Source organism: Acinonyx jubatus, chromosome D4 (assembly GCF_027475565.1).
Source record: "Acinonyx jubatus isolate Ajub_Pintada_27869175 chromosome D4, VMU_Ajub_asm_v1.0, whole genome shotgun sequence".
Classification (NCBI taxonomy): domain Eukaryota; kingdom Metazoa; phylum Chordata; class Mammalia; order Carnivora; family Felidae; genus Acinonyx; species Acinonyx jubatus.
Genome location: NC_069391.1, coordinates 68,506,933 through 68,529,421, shown reverse-complemented (window position 1 = coordinate 68,529,421; position 22,489 = coordinate 68,506,933). Strand labels below are relative to the sequence as shown.

The 22,489-nt window shown below is 35.2% G+C and overlaps 1 protein-coding gene across 4 annotated transcripts in view; it reads right to left on the bottom strand.

The window, feature by feature from the left end:
* The window catches only part of GKAP1 (G kinase anchoring protein 1), a 93,695-nt gene that overhangs the window by 25,005 nt on the left and 46,201 nt on the right, over positions 1-22,489 (bottom strand). The window lies entirely within an intron of this gene.

Below are 22,489 nucleotides of genomic sequence, written 5' to 3'. Positions count from 1 at the left end.
TCCGCTACATGACATTAATCTACTTTTTGTCTGTATAGATCTGCCTACTCTGGACATTTGATATAAATGAAACCATTCAACATGTGCCCTTTTGTGACTGGCTTCTTTCACTTAGTACAATGCTTTCAAAGTTCACCTATATTATGACATGTATCAATACTTCACTCCTGATTACCAAATAATATCCTACCGATGGATAGACTACACTTTATTTCTCCATCCATTGGCTGATGGACAATTTAGGTGGTTTCTACTTTTGGGCTGTTATGAATAATGCTACTATAAACATTTAAGAACAAGTTTTTGTGTGGCTATGCTTTCAATTCTCTTGGGTTTATACTTATGAGTAGCTGGGACATGTGGTAACTCTATGTCTAACTTCTTGAGGAACTGCCAGATAGTTTTCCAAAGCAGCCATACCATTTTATAATCCCATCAGTAGACCTCATGAGGGTTCTAATTTCTCCACATTCTCACCAACACTTGCCATTATAGTGAGTGTGAGCGGTATCTCACTGTGGCTTTGAGTTGCATTTCCCTGATGGCTAATGGGGCTGAGCATCTCTTTCATGTGCTTATTGGACATTGGTGTATCTTTTTGGAAACACGTCTACTGAGATGTGCTGCCTACTTTTTAAATGGATTGCCTTTTATTTTTGAGTAGTAAGAGTTTTTTCTACATATTCTGGATACAAGCCTCTTATCCAATATATGATTTGGAAATATCTTCTCCCATTCGATGGGTTGTCTTTTCACATTCTTGATAGTGACCTTTGTATTACAAAAGTTCTGAATTTTACAATGTCCAGTTTATCCAAGAAACCATGACCTAACTCAGTTATGAAAATTTACTCATATAATCTCTTCCAAGAACTTTACTGTTTTAGCTCTTACATTTATGTCTGTAATCCATTTTGAGTTATTTTTTTATGTGTATGATGTGAACAAAGGGTCCAAACTCATTCTTTTGCATGTGGATATCCAGCATCATTTATTGTGAAGATCATTCCTTCCTCCACTGAATTGTCTTGGCACGCTTATACAAAACCAATTGAACATAAATTGGTTTCATAAAGAGTTTCCTTCTGGATTCACTTCTATTATGTTAACCTATATGTTTACCCTTATGCCATACCACACAACCCTGATTACTGTAGCTCTGTATTGCTCAATCTTTTATATTTAAGAAATAACTTTTACATAAATTCTACATACCAGTGATAAAGAAACAAGATTTTATCACAATCTATTCAATTACATTAAATTAGAAATTTTACATGTTCTCCAATAAAAGCAGCATTTCCTCTACAACTTCTTGTCATAAAGACAGAGACTAAAGAAATGTTCCTCTTATTCTCCTTGGTTTCACAAATGTCCCACATTCTTGAGCTGTAACACTCAAACTTTACCCATTTCAGTTGTTTTTGTAAGCAAATGATCCAACAGTTCAAATTCCTTTCCTTTCATATTATCTTAGAAAGCATCTGAAAGAGGGGTGCCTGGGTGGCTCAGTTGGTTAAGCATCTGACCCTTGCTTCCAGCTCAGATTGTGATCTCACAGGTCTTGAGATCAAGTCCCTTGTAGTCAGGCTCTGCTTGGCATTCTCTCTCTGCTCCTCCACCTCGCGCACGCATGTGTGGCCCTGTGTGGGGGCTCTCTTTTAACATAAACATTTAAAAAAAGATAGCATTTTACAGAAATAAAGATGTGTATTGCTGCTTAAGAAATAAACAAATGGCATTAAAAAGTTTGTGTATCACTTTGCATTTTGCAAAACACACAAACATCACTTTGATTCTCATTACCATAAGAGATTAATAGAGCAAGACTTATTTTGTCACAAAGTAATCATGGCCTCAGGAAAGTTGAATAACTTGCCCATGAGTAATTCTATTGTTACATGGTACAGATATAACTCTAAGTCTACTGCTTAATAAAATATGTCCAGTATATTCTGGTAAGATTTTACTTTAAAGCAATAAGTACAACAATGCTTAAAACAGCTAAGCTTTGATGGAAGGAATAACATGATGGCAACTAATAGGCCTCTGGATGTCACTTCTCTAAAGAGTACAGTTCTAGTCAACATCGTTGTTTTTTGAAGGCTACTACCATTAGCTGTAGAGGGTTACTACAGCATGCCTGTTCCAAAGGTACTCTGTCCTGGAGTATTATTCAGTGAAGCAGAAAATGTCTTTGTAGAATAAGGATAGAATTTTCCAAAATATAGTTTGATAGGAAACTAGGGAGAAAAGAAGCAAAAAGGAATTACCCACAACTCCCCTTACCACACACACACCCCAACAGAAAAAAGGCAAACATGTGGCAAATGTAAGAACACAGACTCTTTAATAAGTTGAGCCAATTCAATTTCAATTTAACTCAAATACTGAACATCTATTATGTGCCAAGCATACAGTGAGAAAGACAGTATGGTATTTGTATAAGTATAGCCTTATAGATCACTGGAACATAACTGAGACTCTAGATCCTAGCTTTCACATTTATGGTCAGTTTTTTAAAAAGGAGTCAAGGTATTCCTTTAAGGAAACAAGAGTATTCTCAACAAGTGGTACAGGGACAACTGGACACACACATGCCAAAGGTGAATTTGGCTTCTTTTTGCATACTGAATACAAAAATTAACTCAAAACAGATCATGGAGAGGATCCTGGGAAGATGGTGGAGAAAGAACCACCTCATCTAGACAACTGCACTGATAGAATCTATCTGATGTAACTATTTTAGAATTCTGGAATCTGTTGAAGGCTTGCAACTTCCAGGGAAAGACTTAAGTGGTAAACTGAGATGAATTTTGGTTAATTTTAGCTCTTAGTACAGTAGCAGCTACTCATCCCCTGTCCTCAGTTGTGTGGCAGGCAGCTGTGTGAAATGTTTGTGGAGCAATTTGCACAATTTATGGGAACTAAGGTGGGCAAAAAAGGACCCTGTCCTCCCAATAATGGGAATCTGCTCTAGTCACTGATTGTGGCTCTGATCACAGAAGTGCAGACAAGGAAACAAAGAGGCAGGCAGCCATTGTAGTTGTACCTCCTCACACTGTTGCAAGCTCCTCCCCCTCCAGCTGAAGTGACTTCCACTGGATTCAAAGGGTTGGTGCCCTTTTTCCCTCCCTTCATATTTTGCTTTTTCACTTTTGGGAGCCAGACATTAAAAACTAGGACACTCAAAAGCAAATGTCTAGAGGGGAAAATTAAAAAGTGACTGTGCACGTGCAAGGTAAAAGGCCCAGAAAAGACCTAAGAAATTAAGTTTACACCTCATGTTGATCCTTTGAACAGAGATAGCCTACAACAATTTTTAAAAAAAGGTTTGTTTTTTTTTTAAAATAAAACCCACCACTATCCAAGGAAGGAGAATTTGATTTCCAGAGTTACCACATTATTAGTTTCAAATGTCTAGCACTTAACAAAAAAAAATCACAATGTATTCAAAGAAATACAAAAGTACAGCCTATTGAGAGGCAAAAAATAAATCAACAGAAACTGTCCCTGAAAAAGACATATGACAGTTATATGTGACAAAAACTTTAAAATTCTTTTTTTAACATTTATTCATTTTTTTTTGAAAGGCAGAGAGACAGAGCACGACTGGGGGAGGGGCAGAGAGAAAGGGAGACACAGAATCAGAAGCAGGCTCCAGGCTCTGAGCTATCAGCACAGAGCCCAACGCAGGGATCGAACTCACGGACTGTGAGATCATGACCTGAGCCAAAGTCGGCCACTTAACTGACTAAGCCACCCAGGCGCCCCTATGTGACAAAGACTTTATAATAACTATCGTAAAAAGATGCTCAAAGAACTGAAGGAAGTTGTGGAAAAAATCAAGAAAACAATGTGTGAACAAAATGGAAATATCAGTAGAGACAGAAAATCTGAAAAGATACCAAAAAAAAAACCTCTGTAGCTGAAAAGTACAACTGAAATGACAAATTAAAGGCAGAACTGAACTAGCAGAAGAATCAGTGAACTTAAAGATAGGACAATGGAAATTACATAGGCAGAAGACTAGAAAGAATAATTGAAGAAAGTAAACACTCTAAGGGACCTATAGGATACCACCAAGCAGGACAATATACACATTGTGGGGGTCTCAGAAGGAGAAAAGACAAAGAAACAGAAAATATTTGAAGAAACAATAAGAAAATTTGCCATATTTGATGAAAGACATGAGTATAAACATCTAAGAAGTTCAAAGAATTTCAAGTAAGATGAACTCAAAGAGAGCCACACCAAGACCCACTATAAACAAACTTTCAAAACACAAAGAAAAAAATACTAAAAGCAGTTAAGAAGTAAATTACCACATACAAGGGAGCTTCACTGAGATCATCAGCAGATTTGTCTTCAGAAACGTTGGAGTCCAGAAAACATGGGCCAATATATTCAAATGCTAAAAGAAAAAAAACTTTCAACCTTTTTTTTTTTAAAGTGAAAGAGTACAAGCAGAGAAGAGGGGTAGAGGGGGAGAGAGTCTTAAGCAGGCCCCACGCTCAGCATGGAGCCCAACGCAGGGCTTGACCGCATGACCCTGGGATCATGACCCGAGCCGAAAACAAGAGTCAGATACCCAAATGACTGAGCCACCCAGGTGCCCCATAACCAATTATGTCATTCAGAAATAAAGGAGAAATAAAACTGTCATTCAGAAATAAAGGAGAAATAAAACTGTCATTCAGAAATAAAGGAGAAAAAAAACTGTCATTCAGAAATAAAGGAGAAATCGAGACATTCCCAAATAAACAAAAACTGAGGTTGTTTGTAAACACCAGACCTGCCCTGGAAGAAATGCTCAAGGGAGTCCTGACAAGGTAGAAAGAAAAGACAGTGACTCAGAGCCATTCAGAGAAACATAAACCTAAATAAAGGTAAATATATTGGTATGATAAAAGCCGGTGTTACTATAACAATGTATTTAACTAGGTTTTTTTTTTTCTAAAGATTTAAAAGATTAATATATTTAAAGAAAAAATAATTAGGGGTGCCTGGGTGGCTCAGTTGTTTGAGCATCTGACTTTGGCCTGGGCCACGATCTCTGGGTTTGTGAGCACAAGCCCTGCATCAGGCTCTGTTCTAACAGCTCGGAGACTGAAGCCTGCTTCAGACTGTGTCTCCCCCTCTCTCTCTGCCCCTCCCTAACTCGTGCTCTGTCTCTCAAAAACAAATAAACATTAAAAAAAATTTTTTAAAGAAAAAACAATTAGTGTAAAAGCTAGTATTACTATAACTTTGGTTTGTAACTCCCAATCTTGTTTTCTATATAATTTACGAAACTAATGCATTAAAAAAATTTTTTTAACATTTATTCCTTTTTGAGAGACAGAGAGAGACAGCATACAAGTGGGCAGGGGCAGGGTGGGCAGAGAGAATGGGAGACACAGAATCCAAAGCAGGCTCCAGGCTCTGAGTTGTCAGCACATAAGCACAGAGCCCAATGTGGGGCTCGAACTCATGAACCACGAGATCATGACCTGAGCCTAAGTCAGATGCTCAACCGACTGAGCCACCCAGGCACCCCATAAAATAATCATTAGTTTATGTTTTGGGGCATGCAATGTACTAAGATGTAATTGTGTAACATCAACAACCAAAGGGCTAGGGATGGCAGTGTAAAAAGCAGAGTTTTTGTATGCTAATGAAGTTAAGCTGTTATAAATTCAAATTAGAGTGTTATAGCTTCAGGATGTTAACTGTAATCCCCATGGTAATCACAAAGAAAATAGCTACAGAATATACACAAAGGGAAACAAGAAAGGAATTTAAACATTTCACTACAAAAAATCAACTACACACAAAAGACAGTAATTCAGGAAATGAAGGACAACAAAGCTATAGGGCATATAAAAAATAAACAGCACACTGATAGAAATCCCTCATCATCCATAATTACTTTAAATGTAAATGGAGTAAACTCCCTAATGAAAAGACAGAGATAGGCGGAATGGATAAAAACACACATCCAACTATATGGTCTCTACAAGAGACTCACTTGGGATCTAAAGACACAAATAGACTGAAAGTGAAGAGATGGAAAAAGATATACTGTGAATATAGTAACCAAAAGAAAGCAGGAGTGACTATAATGAATATCAGACAAAACAGACTTTAAAATCAAAAAAGTTTACAAGAGACAAAGACAACATTATATATTAATAAAAGGTCTAATACAGCAAGAAAATATAACAATTATAAAAATTTACATACCCAATGACATACCCATAAAAATATATGAAGTAAAAACTGAGAGAATTGAAGGGAGAAATAGGCAGTTCTATAGTAATAGTTGGAGACTTCAATAACCCGCTCTCAATTATGAAGAGAATAATTAGAAGCTAAGTAGGGAAATAAAGAACTTAACACAATAAACCAACTAGACCTAACAAATACAGAACACTCTACTCAACAATAACAGTATACACATGGGACATTTCCTAGGACAGCCCACATATGAGGCCACAAATGTAGTCTCAATAGCTTTTAAAAGACAAATTATATAAAGTATCTTTTCAGACAACAACGGGATGGACGTAGAAATCAAAAACAGAGAAAAGTGGAAAATTCACAAAATTGCAGAAATTAAACAACACAGTTTTAAATAATTAATGGATCAAGAAAGAAATCACAAGGGAAATTAGAAAAATACTTAGAGACAAATGAAAACCAAAACACACCATACCAAACCTTACAAGATGCATCAAAAGCAGTGCTAAAGGGGAAACTTATAGCTATAAATGCTTGCCTTAAAAAACAAGATCTCAAACCAACAACTCAACTTTACAACTTAAGGAACTAGAAAAAATAAAAAACTAAACCCAATGCTAGCAAAATGAAGGAAATAAGATTAGAGGTAAACAAAATAGAGAATAGAAAAATAAGAGAAAATCAATGAAACCAAAAGTTGGTTCTTTAAAAAGATCAACAAAATTGACAAATCTTTTTAGCTAGATGGACTAAGACTCAAATTGCTAAAATCAGAGATGTAAACAGGACGTTACTATTAGTTCTATAGAAATAAGGATTATAAAAGAAGACTATGAACAACTATATGCCAAATAAACTGGATAACCTAGATGAAATGAACAAATTCCTAGAAACAAAAGCCTACTAAAAAGAAATCACGAATAATAGAAAATCTGAATAGACTTATAACTACTAAAGAGATGTAATTAGTAATCAAAATTCTCCCAACAAAGAAAAGCCTTGGCCCTGATGGTTTGACTGGTGAATTCTATCAAACATTTAAAGGACTAGTATCAATGCTTTTCAAATTTTTCCCAAAAATGGAGAAAATGCTTCATAAAGCAGCATAACCTTGATACCAACACACAAAAACACTTCAAGAAAACTATACACCAATGTCTCTTATAAAGGGATGTAAATTAAAAAAAATAAAAAATAAATGTCCCTACAAAATATTAGCAAACAGAATTCAACAACTAATTGAAAGAATTATATACACCATGACCAAGTCAACCCATAGAAAAAGAAAAATATTTGCAAATCATGTATCTACTAAAGGATTCATATCCAGAATATACAGAGAACATCTAAAATTCAATAATAACAAAAAAACAACAAACAACCCAATTTAAAAATGGGCAAAGGACTTGAATAGACATTACTCCAAAGATCTACGAATGCCAATAAGCACATGAAAAAATTTTCAACATCACTAATGATTAGGGAAATGCAAATCAAAACTACAGTGAATTACCACCTCATACCCATTAGAATGGTGTGTCTAGAACGCAAGTGCTGGCAAGAATGTGGAGAAATCAGAACCCTTGCAAGTTGCTGGTGGGAATGTAAAACTGTACAACCACTGTTTAAAACAAGATGACTGCTCCTTGAGAAATTAAAAGCAGAATTACCATATGATCTAGCAACTCCACTTCTGGGTGTATTCCCAAAAGAATTGAAAGCAGGGTCTCAGAGGTATCTGCACACTCATGTTCACAGCAGCAGCACTCACATTAGCTAAAACATGGAAGCAATCCAAGTGACCACTGACAGACAAATAGATAAGCAAATGTGGTAAATACATACAATGGAATACTACTCAGCCTTAAAAAGGGAAATTCTGCAATAATGTATAGCATGGGTGAAACTTGAGGATATTAAACTAAGTAAAATAAGTCACAAAAAGACAAATACCAAATGATTATACTTATATGAGGTACTTAGAGTAGTCAAAGTCATAGAGACAGAAAGTAGAATAGTGGTTGCTGTGGGGCGGGAGAATGGGGAGTTATTAGTAAGTACAGATCTTCAGTTTTATAAGATGAAAAGAGTTATTTATGGGGATGGATAGTGACGATGGCTGCACAATTTGAATGTACTCAGTATCACTGAACTATACACTTAAAATTGGTTAAGATGGTAAATTTTATATGTATTTTCCACAATCAAAAAATGGATCATAGGCTTTAAAGGAATAACTGAAACTATAAGGTTTCTACAGTAAATCACTGTGGACTTGGGTTAGGCAAGAGTATTAAATGAAACACTAAAAGCACAATCCATAAAAGAAAAAAATGATAAACTAGACTTCATCAGAATTAAAAACTTCTGTGTTTCAAAAGACACCATTAAGAAAATAAAAAGGTAAATCACATCCTGGGAAAGAATATTTGCAAATCATATATTTGATAAAGGACTTATATCCAGAATGTGTAAAGGAATCTGACAAAACAGTACGACAATATACTTTAAAAATGAACAAAACATATGAATGGACATTTCACCAAAGAAGATGTAAGGCTGGCTGATGAGTACATGAAAAGATGCTCAAAAATCACTAGTCATTAGGGAAATGCAAATTAAAACAATGAGATATATGTTCTAGTATGGCTATCATCAAAACAAAAGACAACAGCAAATGTTGGCAGCGATGTGGAAAAACTGGAACCCTCATACATCACCGGCGGGAGTGATAAATGGTACATTCTGGAAAATAGCTTGACCTTATTACCCATCAACTGCACTTCTAAGTATCCACTTAAATGAAAACAAATATCTACACAAAGACATGTATCAAGTATTCACAGCAAATGTCCATCAACTGGTGAATAAACATTTATACAATGAAATGCCATTCAGCAATAAAGTGAGATGAACTATTGACAGATGCTACAATGTAACATGGATAAATCTCAAAATAGACTATGGTTATGATTGCAAAGTTCTTTAAATTTATCATAAGTTACTGTATTGAATTATACACTTAACAAAGGGTAAATTATAACTCAATAAGATTCTTTTTATTTATTTTTATTATATTTTATTTATTTTGAGAGAGAGAGAGAGAAAGAGAGAGAGAGAGAGAACACACACAAGCAAGGGAGAGGCAGAGAGAGGGAGAGAGAGAATCCCAAGCAGGCTCTGTGCCATAGTGCAGAGCCCGATGCGGGGCTTGAACCCACAAACCATAAGATCACAACCTGAGGTGAAACCAAGAGTCAGTTGCTTAACTGACTAAGCCACCCGGATGCCCCAAGACTGTTTCTTTTTAAAAAAGGACATCCGTGATAGCACCATTTTAGTTAAAAACTAGAACATTACCAGTACCTTGTTCCCTACATAAGAGTAACTGTTAATATAAGTTTAGGATTTATTATGTCCATATTATATTAGTGTATCATGGATGTATTACTAAACAATATTCATTTTGCATGGTTTTTATTATGAAATTTTCACCCACATACTTTACACCTGCATTTAATAATTTTTAAGGTTTTCCTTCACAATTTATCCCACCTCCTTTTGATTTTTACATTCTAGACATCATTTCACCTTAAAATTCACATGCAATTACAAAACATTTTCTACTTTAACCATATCATCACACTTAACAAAAATATTCTTTAATATTATCTTATACCTAGTTTAAATTGCTTCATAATATTATCTTATACCTAGTTTAAACTGCTTCAGTTATTATCGAAATGTCTTTTATTGCTAATCTAACTAGGGCTCAAAATTATATTGGTCATCTCTTAAATCTCCTTTAATTCAGAACACTCCTTTCCCACACTTCACTGTTCCTTCTCCATAATACTTTCTTATTGAAGAAACCAAGCCAGTTGTCCTGCAATTATCCATCTCCTAGATTTGCCTGACTGCTTCCTTTGGGTATCACTTAATTTGTACATGTAATCCCTAGATTCCTAAAATGGAAGTCAGATCTTAAGGCTTACTTCACCTATGACTTAAACATATTTGGCAAGAATAATTTCTTTTGCTTGATTTTAAGATTTATAATTTGGTTATCACTCTGATGTAGTCTGAGACCTTTCACTCACCATTCTCTTTTGGATTCATCCATGTTACATGTGCCAGGCTCCCAGGACACACATAAGTATCTCTAGGGCATCTATACCTATGAACAAGTAAACTACTAAATCGTAAGTTGTATCAAGGGTTACCAAACTATGGCCCAAAAGAAGCTTGTTGCCTTTTTTGCAAAAAAAGTTATATTAAAACACAGTCATGCTCATTCATTTATGTATTGCCTGTGGCTGCTTTTATACTACAGTGACCAAGTTCAGTAGTTGTGATAAAGATAGGATGTGCCCCAAAGCCTAGAATATTTGCTACCTCGGTTATAATGTATATTCGACTTTACAAAAACACAACATTTATACTAATTTATATTCCCTTCAATGTAAACTGACCTATAATCAATCCCATTCATCTAGAACCTCTGACTCTTAACATTTTCAAACTTCGTAATTTTTGCCTATCAGGTATTGCAGAGTGGTCTTAATTTGCATTTCTCTGATAGTAGCAAGGTTGGACATTTTTTACGGGATTTTTTTGGCTATCGTATTTCCATTTTATAAAATGCTTGATGTCTTTTACCTATATTTAAAATTTCTATCCTTTGAGATAGCAAGAAAACAAGACAGCCATTTCCTTTTTAATCATGTAATAGGAGTTCTTTCTGTATCTGGATAATAATTTTCTAGGAGTTCTGTTTTGAAAATACTTTCTCTCAACTTTGTTTTGTGGGTTTTTTACTATCTTTTTGCTCTTTTTGTAAATACAAGTTTTGAAAATATAAGTTATTCATTTTGAATAACAATTTACCAACCTTTCATTTTACAGTGTTTTTGTTAAGATTTTCTCTATGTATAGAGTCAAATATATATTCCATATTTTCCAGTTGTATGGGGTTTACAATTAATTGCCTTTCACATAGAAGTATTTAATCTATGTGGAATAGATTTGAATTAATGATAAAATATCGAGATCAATTTGACTTTTTCCCAATATGACTAACAACTGTCCCTTGCTTTTCCACATGTAAGACATTACAATGTTAACTAATGAGCACATTGTGGAATTAGCACAGGAACAAATCACTGAAAATGCCCAAAAACAGACCACTGCATATGTGGAATATTGATGAATGATAGTTAATACATTAAATACAGTTCTTCTTTAAGGAGCTCTTGGCTATTATGTAGCCTTTGTTCTTCAATATTAGTAATCTGTTGAGTTCTTAGGGGGAAAAAAGCTTTTAGGATTTTCATTCGAAATGCAAAGACAATTGGGAAAAATTGTTACTTTTATTATAATAAAGCTTATCCACACAAACAGCATGTCTATCTATGTAGATCATCTTAGTCTTTCAATAAAATTTTATAATTTGTTCCATATAGTTTCTGCATACTTAGATCTTTAAGTATCTTGTAATTTTTTTTGTTACTACTGCAAATAGGATCTTTTTGAAAAATAATTTCTCTTTTGCCACTTGCATAAAGAAAATCCAATTCTAAGCTTTTATTTTTTTGAGTTTTTAAATTTGAGTATAGTTGACACACAATGTTATATTAGATTTAGGTGTACCACATAGTGATTCAACTTCTCTATATTCTATTATGTTCACAAGTGTAGCTACCATCTGTCAACATACATCGCTATTACAATATCACTGACTATATTCCCTATGCTGTGCCTTTTATTCCTATGATTTATTCATTCTAGAAGTCTGTTATCTCCCACTCCCCTTCACCCATTTTGCCCATCCCCCCCCCCCATTCCACCGTCCTCTGGCAACCATCAGTTTGTTCTCTATATTTGCAGGTCTGATTCTTTTTGTTTCTTTATTCATTTATTAAATTCCATATATGAGTGTTATCATATGGTACTTGTCTTTCTCAGTCCGACTTCTTTCACTTAACATAATACCCTTAGGTCTACTCATGTTAAGCACATACAAAGCATATATACAGTTTGAAGATTATAAAAAAATGACATGCTTACAAGTTACTGTCAAGGTATTTATAAAACTCTCCTAGCGCCCCAGAAGATTCCTTGCTTCTCCTTTCTTCTCCATTAAGGGGGTGACTATCTGAACTTTCTGTGATAATCTCTTTGACTTTATTGCCTGTCAACCTATGCATGCATCCCTAAACATTAAGTTCAATTTTGCTTGTTTTTGAACTTTTTATGAAATCATGTTGTTCCTGATAACAATAATTCACTCACTTTCAATGCTGACTAGTATTCCATTGACTAAATTTGCCAGTTTGTTATTTATTTCATGGTTGATGGGCATTTAGATTCTTTACAGGTTTTGATCTTAACGAACAATGATGCTTTAAACTCTCATATAGGTATAGTGGTCCACATAAGCACACATTACTACAGAGTATGTACTCGGGAGTAAAAGTGCTGGGTTGTGGGTTATGGGCATCTTCAACTTCAGTTTGGAAAACTAATTTTTACTTACAATTTTTATTTAATTTTTAATTAAATATTTCTTATTGAGGTATAATTGACATAGAGCATTATGTTAGTTTCAGGTATATAACATAATTCATTTGTATATACTGCAAAATGATCACCACAGTTAGTCTAATTAACATGTTACCATACAGTTACAGAACATTTTTTCTATGATGAAAACATTTAAGATTTCAAATAAGTAATACAGTATTAACTGCAGTCACCATGCTATACATTATATCTCCATGACTTATTTTACAACTGTAACTGTACTTTTTGCTACCCTCCACCCATTTTGCCTGTTCCCTCACCCCCAATCAGTTCTCTGTAACTATGATCTTGGCTTGGGTTTTTTTTTGTTTGTTTTTTGTTTTAGATTCCACATATAGGTGAGATCATATATTATTTGTCTTTGACTTATTTCATTTAGCATAATGCCAAAGTCCATCCATGTTCTCATAAATGGCAAGACTTCATTTTTTTTTTTTTATGGCTGAATATTCCATTGTAATACATGTACCATGATTTCTTTATCCAATCATTCGCTGGTGAAACTTAAGCTGTTTCTAGGTCTTGGCTCTTATAAATAATGCTGCACTGAACATGTGGATGCATGTACCTTTTCAAATTAGTGTTTTCTTTTCTTCATATAAATACCCAGAAATGGAATTGCTGGGTCATACGATAGTTCCATTTTTAATTTTTTAAGGAACCTCCATATTGGTTTCCATAGCAGTTGCACCTCTGCATTCCCAACAACAACGCATAAGGATTGCCTTTTCACGACACCTTTACCAACATTTGTTATTTCTTGTCCTTTTTGATAACAGCTATTCTAACAGGTGTGAGATGATATCTCATTGTGGTTTGAGTTTGCATTTTCCTGATGATTAGTGATGTTGAGCATCTCCTCATGTACCTATTGGCCATCTGTATGTTTTCTTTGGGAAAATGTCTATTCATATCCTCAGCCCAGTTTTTTAAATGTTTTTATTTATTTTTGAGAGACTGACACAGAGACAGAGAAACAAAGTACGAGCTGGAAAGGTGCAGATAGAGAGGTAGACACAGAATCCGAAGTAGGCTCCAGGCACCGAGCTGTCAGCACAGAGCTTGATGTGGGGCTCAAACCCACTGATCACGAGATCATGACCTGAGTCAAAGTCGAATGCTCAACCAACTGAGCCACCCAGGTGCCCCCCTCAGCCCATTTTTTAGTGAACAACATGTTTGGGCTTTAGCTCTTGAATTGTACAACTTTTTAATATATATTTTGAATACCAACCCCTTATTAGATATATGATTTGCAAATATTCTCTTCCATCCATTTCTTCCACATCATTTTGATGATGGTTTCCTTTGGAGTGCAAAAAGTTTTTACTTTGATGTCGTCCCACTTGTTTGTTTTTGTTGCCTCTGCTTTGGGCATCAAATCCAAAAAATCATTGCCAACAGTGGTATCCAACTTGCCACCTAGGTTTTCTTCTAGGAGTTTTTTTTAAGTTGAAGTATAGTTGACATACAATACTAAATTCATTTCAGGTGTACAACACAGTGATTCAACAATTCTATACATTACATGATGCTCACCACATTAAGTACAGTCACCATTCCGTGTTGTAATACAATGCTATATTATTATATTCCCTATGCTTATAGAACTTATATGTTATGCCCTATAACTTTTTCATTTTATAACTGGCAGTTGTATTTTTTTTTCAGTATTTATATGGTCCTTTATTTGCCTAGAGTGTTTCAACCGCTTCCTCACACACATAATTCTTTTTTTTAATTAATTTATTTTTATTTTATTTTTTAAATTTACATCCAAGTTAGTTAGCATATAGTGCAACAATGATTTCAGGAGTAGATTCCTTGATGCCCCTTACCCATTTAGCCCATCCTCTCTCCCACAACCCCTCCAGTAACCCTGTTTGTTCTCCATATTTAAAAGTCTCTTATGTTTTGTCCCCCTCCCTGTTTTTATATTATTTTTGCTTCCCTTCCCTTGTGTTCATCTGTTCTGTGTCTTAAAATTCTCATATGAGTGAATTCATATGATATTTGTCTTCCTCTGATTAATTTCACTTAGCATAATACCCTCTAGTTCCATCCACGTAGTTGCAAATGGCAAGATTTCATTCTTTCTGATTGCCGAGTAATATTCCATTGTGTATATATACCACATCTTTATCCATTCATCCATCGATGGACATTTGGGCTCCTTCCATACTTTGGCTATTATTGATAGTGCTGCTGTAAACACTGGGGTGCATGTGCCCCTTTGAGACAGCATACCTGTATCCCTGGATAAATACCTAGTAGTGCAATTGCTGGGTCAGGGGTAGTTCTTTTTTTAATTTTTTGAGGAACCTCCATACTGTTTTCGAGAGTGGCTGCACCAGTTTCCATTCCCACCAGCAGTGCAAAAGAGATCCTTTTTCTCCGCATCCTTGCCTGGAAGTTGTATTTCTTAATCTCTCCATTTTACCTATTCCTCCACCACCCTCCCCTCTGGCAGCCACTAGTTTCTTCTCTATTTGTGAGTCTATTTATGAGTTCTGTTTCTTAGTTTTGTTTTTTAGAAGCCACATATAAATGAAATCATATGGTATTTGTCTTTCTCTGACTTGTATCTCTTAGCATAACACCCACTAGGTCCATCATGTTATCACACATGGCAAGATTTCATTTTTCTTCCTCCTTCTTTATTTCTTCTTCTTCTTGCTAACTTTTCTAGGAATTTTATGGTTTTAGGTCTTACATTTATATCTTCAATCCATTTTAAGTTAATTTTTGTGTATGGTATAAGACATTGGTCCAGTTTTCCCAACACCATTTATTGAAGAGACTGTCCTTCCCCATTCTATAGTCTTGCTTCCTTTGTCATCCACATATGTGTGGATTTATTTCTGAGCTCTCTATTCTGTTCCATTGATCTGTGTCTGTTTTTATGCCAATAGCATACTGCTTTGATTACTGTAACTCCAGTACAGTTTGAAATCGGGGAGCATGATACTTCCAGCTTTGTTGTTCTTTCTCAAGATTGCTTTGGTTATACATGGTCTTTTGTGATTCCATACAAATTTTAGGATTGTTTGTTCTATTTCTCTGAAAAATCCCACTGGAATTTTGATAGAGAGTGCATTGAAACCTGTACGTTGTTTTGGGTTGTTTGGACATTTAAACAATATTAATTCTTCCAATCCATGAGCGTGGGATATCTTTCCATTTATTTGTGCCTTCCTCAATTTCTTTCATCAATTATAGTTTTCAGGGTACAAGTCTTTCAACTCCTTGGTTAAATTTATTCCTACGTATTTTATTGATACAACTGTAAATGGGATTGTGTTAATTTCCCTGATAATTTGTTATTATTAGTATACAGAAACGCAACAGATTTTTGTATATTGATTACATACACTTCACTAGTTCTAACAGTTTTTTGGTGAGGTCTTTATTGGGTCTTTTCTATACACAACATCATATCATCTACAAATAGTGACAGTTTTACTTCTTCCTTTCTAATCTGGATGTCTTTTATTTCTCTTTCTTGCCTAATTGCCCTGGCTAGGACTTCCAGTACTATGTGGAACAAAACTGTTTTTAACAAGTCACCTTTTCATAGGCAGTATATACCATTATTTCGTATCCTCACCAACAATTCAAATCATGAGATGCTTTGGTTTTTGCCAAACTGGAGGTTAATTAATATTCTCACTGTGGTTTTAATTTGCATTTTCATGATTACTACTGAAGTTAAACATCTTTTCATATGTTTTTAGGCCATATGTATATATATATGTATGTGTGTGTGTGTGTGTGTGTGTATATACACATGTATATATATATGTATATATATACACGTGTATATACACACACACACACATATATGTATGTATGTATATATATACATACGTACATACATATATATATACTCTTTTGTGAGTACTTGTTTTTTCATCCATTCTTCAATTGAGTTCTATTTTGGAAAAAAATCTTTTCCTATGCTGAAGATTATCCTTTCACTTTTCTAATATATTTTGATGGAAAGAAGTCCTTAATTTAATGTATAAATTTGAATCTAGTGGGTTTTGTGCCTTTCCTACCCTAAAGTTATAAAAATATTCCTATATTAGCACCTAAAAGCTTTATAACATAGCCTCTGACTTTTAGGTTTTTGATCCACTGTGGAGAAATTTTTATGTATGATATGAAGTAATAATCAAATCTTGTTTTCCATAAAAATACTCAATTGCCCCAAAATAATTTATTTTAAAAAGTTCATCTTTTACCCAGTACTATTCCACATCACTCTGTTACAGATCAAGGTTACACAGTGGTTGGCCTGTTTCTGTGCTATTTTTGTGCTAATGGCTATTTATTAATCATTATCCCTATACCTACTATACTAATTATTAATTTTATAAAAAATCTTGAGGGACACCTGGGTGGCTTAGTCGGTTAAGTGTCTGACTTTGGCTCAGGTCATGATCTCATGGTTCGTGGGTTTGAGCCCCGCATGGGGCTCTGTGCTGACAGCTCAGTCTGGAGCCTGCTTCCGAATCTGTCTCTCCCTCTCTGCCCCTCCCCAACTTGCAACCTACCTCTCTCTCAAAAATAAACAAACATTAAAAAAAATTTATGAAAAATTTTGATATCTGGTTGGGCAAATTCTCCTATCTTTTTCTTCAAGAATGTTTTGGTTATTCTTGGTCCTTTGCATTTCCATATTAATGTTTTACAAGTGCTTTAGTTTTCAGTTTAAAAACTAAATTGTCAGGGCACCTGGGTGGCTCAGTCAGTTAAGCGTCTGACTTCAGCTCAGGTCATGATCTTGCCGTCCATGAGTTCGAGCCCTGCATCAGGCTCTGTGCTGACAGCTCAGAGCCTGGGGCCTGTTTTGGATTCTGTGTCTCCCTTTCTCTGCTCCTCCCCTGCTCACACTCTATCAATCTCTCTCTCAGAAATAAACATTAAAAAAAAAAAAAACCCTAAATTGTCAAAACAAAACAGACTCATAAATGCAGAGAACTGGTGGTTGCCAGAGACAAGGGGGTGGTCGTGGGAGACACAGATGAAGGAGATTAAGATATACAAGCTTCCAGGGGCGCCTGGGTGGCTCAGTTGGTTGAGCATCTGACTTCAGCTCAGGTCATGATCTCGTGGTTTGTGAGTCTGAGCCCCGTGTCGGGCTCTGTGCTGACAGCTCAGAGCCTGGAGCCTGCTTCAGATTCTGTGTCTCCCTGTCTCTCTGCTCCTCCCATGCTCATGCTCTGTCTCTCTCTGTCTCTGTCTCTCAATAATAAACATTAAAAAAAATTTTTAAAGATACACAAGCTTCCAGTTATAAAATAAATAAATCATGGGGATTTAAAGTACAACATAGGCAACATTCTCAGTAATATTGTAATAACTTTATATGGGGACAGATGGTAACTACACTTACTGTAGTGAGCAATCTGTAAGGTATACGAATGAATGTTGAATCATTACATTATATACCTGAAACTAACATAATATTGCAGGTCAACTTTACTTCAATTAAGAAAAAACTGAATTGTGGGGTGCCTGGGTGGCTCAGTTGGTAAGGATCCGACTTTGGCTCAGGTCATGATCTTATGGTTCGTTAAGTTCAAGACCCATGTGGGACTCTGTGCTGACCTCTCAGAGCCTGGAGCCTGCTTTGGATTCTGTGTTTCCCTCTCTCTCCCTCTCCCTGCTCATACTCTGTCTCTCTCAAAAATAAACAAACATTTAAAAATTTTTTTAATAAAAATTCAAAAAAACTAAATTGTGATTTTGATTGGGATTGCACTGATTTTATAAATTAATTTGAGAAAAAGTGACATCTTTATGACAATAAGTCAAGGTATATTCCTCCATTTAAGTCTTTACTCTCTTGCAATAAAGTTTAAAATTTTCCCAATATAGGCCTTCCACATCTTTATTAAATTTATTGCAAGGTGTTATTATAATGTATTATTATAAAAAAATACTGATTTTAATTACACTGTCTGCTGTTAGTGGCATATAGAAATACAATTATTGAAACTGCATCTTCATTTATAGTGAAAAGAACTAAAGCTAGCATCATAAAAACCTTCTGTCAGCCTCCCTACCAGGAATGCAAAAATAACTTTCCTTATTTCATAAACTCCTATAACTCCACAAGGGTAAAATAGTACATCTACTTTGAAAAACTGTAAGTAGTTTCTTACAGTTGAACATACATACATCAAGGCAACAAAAGACTCAGCATAAGGAATATAGCCAATGATATTATAACAATGCTATATGTGATAGCTACACCTGTGGTGAGCACAGCATAACATACAAACTTGTCAAATTACTATGTTGTACACCTGAAACTAATATAACATTGTGTGCCAAATACACTCAAATTTAAAAACAAGAAAGAAAAATAGGGGCACCTGGGTGGCGTTGTTGGTTTAGTATCAGGACTCTTGATCTCAGCTCGGGTCATGATCTCACAGTTCATGAGTTCGAGCACCACACTGGGCTCTGCACTAATGGCACGGAGTCTGCTTGGGATTCTTTCTCTCCTCTCTGCCCCTCCCCTGCTTGTTCATTCTCTCTCTCAAAAATAATGATAATAACAAACTTAAAAAAATAAAAAAATAAAAAATAAGAAAAAAACAAACATACATCTACCCCATGACACAGCAATTTCATTCTTAGGTTTTTACCTAAGGGAAATTAAACATATGTTCATAAAAAGACTTGAATGTTCATAGGAGTATTATTTATAATTTAAAAAATAGAAACAACCCAAATGTCCAACTGATGAATGTGTAAATAAAATCAAATACAATGGAATACTATTAGCAATAAAAAGGAATGAAGCACTGATACATGCTACAACATAAACGAACTTGTAAAAACATCATGCTAAGTGTTAAGAAATCTCAAAAAACCACATTTTGTATGATTCCATTTATACTAAATGTCCAGAACAGGCAAATCTATGCAGACCACATATATTACTTGTTACTTATGCTGGTGGGGGTGGGGGAGAAGCTGGTGGCTGGCTGGGCGAAAGGGGTATGGGGAATAACTGGTCATGTGCACAAGGTTTCTTCGGGGGTTATAGAAATATTCTAAAATCAGATTATGGTAATGGCTGCACAACTCTAAATAAACTAAAATCGACTGAATTATACACTTAAAATGGATAGCTTTTATTGTATTACACCTAAATAAATTGATTTTAAAAAATGCTCTAACAGCCTTATTCATAATGGCAAAAAATGGAAACTAAATGTCCATCAATAGAATAAATAAACACATTATGATATATTCACACCATGGAATACAACTTAGCAATGAAAAGGAAAAAAAGTACTGATACACACAGTATCGATAAACCTTCAACATTTTGGGAGGGAAAGAGCCAGTCCAAAGAATAACATATTGTATGCTTTACTTTAAATAAAGAGGGAAAATTAATCTATGGTGATAGATATCACAACACTGGTTGCCTGTGGAAACAGGGGGCAGACGAGTACATGAGAAAATGGCATAGGGCAGCAGGGAACTTACTGGTGTGATGGAAAATGTTCTTTACCTTGTTAGGGATGTAGGTTCGTATAGTTATATTTATGTGTCAAACTTCATCAAACTGCACACTTAAGACCTGTACATTCTATTGTGTGTAAATTATACTTCAATTAAAAAAACAAACCTCAATTTCTTTATCCTTTCATCAGTTGATGGACATTTAGGCTTTTCCCACAATGGCTATTGTTGAGTACTACGTGGCAATGAGAAAGAATGAAATATGGCGCTTTGTAGCAACGTGGATGGAACTGAAGAGTGTGATGCTAAGTGAAATAAGCCATACAGAGAAAGACAGATACCATATGTGTTCACTCTTATGTGGATCCTGAGAAACTTAACAGAAACCCATGGGGAGGTGAAGGAAAAAAAAATGAGGTTAGACTGGGAGAGAGCCAAAGCGTAAGAGACCCTTAAAAACTGAGAACAAACTGAGGGTTGATGGGGGGGTGGGAGGAAGGGAAGGGGAGGTGATCGGCATTGAAGAGGGCATCTTTTGGGATGAGCACTGGGTGTTGTATGGAAACCAACTTGACAATAAATTTCATATATTAAAAAAAATAAATTAAAAAAAATAAAATAAAAAAACAAACCTACCTTCCTATTGAGTCCCTATTTCCTAATTGAAGAACACATCATTTATAGAATAAACTGACAAATATTAATGCTTGATCAACATTCCTTTTAAACTTCCAGGGGATGCAAGGCACCTTGAGAAGAACAGTCTCCCAGCTTTACAGTTTTAAGATACATTAATATATAGTAACATGCAAACCTCAAATGCTCTATCTACATGCGCGATTTCTCTTTTGATACATTTGAGTGCTTTTAACTTATCCAAGGGGAAATCTAAATAATGGCATTATTAAATGAGCTATTATATTAAAGATGACATTATATATGATGTAAGTCTACTTTCTTCTCCTCCCTAAGATAGATCCTGGTAGATTCAAGTCTTAAACTTGAAATATTTACTTATTAAGCCCTTATTATGCTACATATGGGCTACTCTCATGGAACTCATTATCTACTGAAAAACACGAAAATTAACACATAATAAATACAATTAAGTGCTCTTCTACAGACATGTCAGAAATAGCAAGTATCTATAAGACATGCAGCCACTTCTTCCTCTTTATAAATGGCACACATAATTAATCAATAGTGGAATTTTTTCTTGCTGAGTAAGGATGCAGTCTCAGAATTCTACCTACATGCAATGCTCCATTAAATGGAAGGCCCTAACAATGTGCTTGGACAGAAGAAATAAAATCAATGTGCTTCTGATATATTGTAAAAATATATGGGAGAAACAGACCCAAAAAAGGCTAGAGAAGGTTTTAGTGAGAAAGCAGGACATTCATTCATTCATCAACCAACTTCCATTTACATTACCTACTATGTGAAGGGAATTAGAACTAACAGGAAAACTAAATCAACAACATATAGTCCCAGACCTCTAGGAACTCATTCTAGAGAAGACGCAAAACAATGATAAAAGTGTTGAGTGCTATGAAGTACATACAGAATATCCTGGGCATCTAAATAAGACCAGGAAAAAAAAATGACTCTTTAGCCAAGTTCTGAAGCATAGTTAGCCAAATAAAGAGTGACATCACCAAGATGGCGACATGGGTTGTTCCTGACTTCGCTCCCATCCCAGAACTAACAACTATTCATGCATAAGATACCACTGAGAAAGATGGTAGGGAAGAATACATAGGTAGACAAGGCAACATGAAAAAATACAGTATGTTCAGAAAAGCTCTAAACACTTTTGCATGCTTCATGCAGGGTCAATCATGACATATGAGAATGATTTTTAAAAAGTAGTAAGGGGGGCCACCTGGGTGACTCAGTCGGTTAAGCGTCTGACTTCGGCTCAGGTCATGATCTCACAGTTTTTGAGTTCGAGCCCCACATCGGGCTCTGTGCTGATAGCTCAGAACCTGGAGACTGCTTCGGATTATGTGTCTTCATGTCTCTCTGCCCCTCCCCCACTCACGATCTGTCTGTCTCCCTCTCTCTCAAAAATAAACATTAAAAAAAATTTTTTTTAAGTAGTAAGGGAAGGGCAATGGCTGGGAGACTACTGGTTTCATAAATTCTCCTCTACCATTCAATTATTACTATATGCATGTATTCTTGAAGTAAAAAT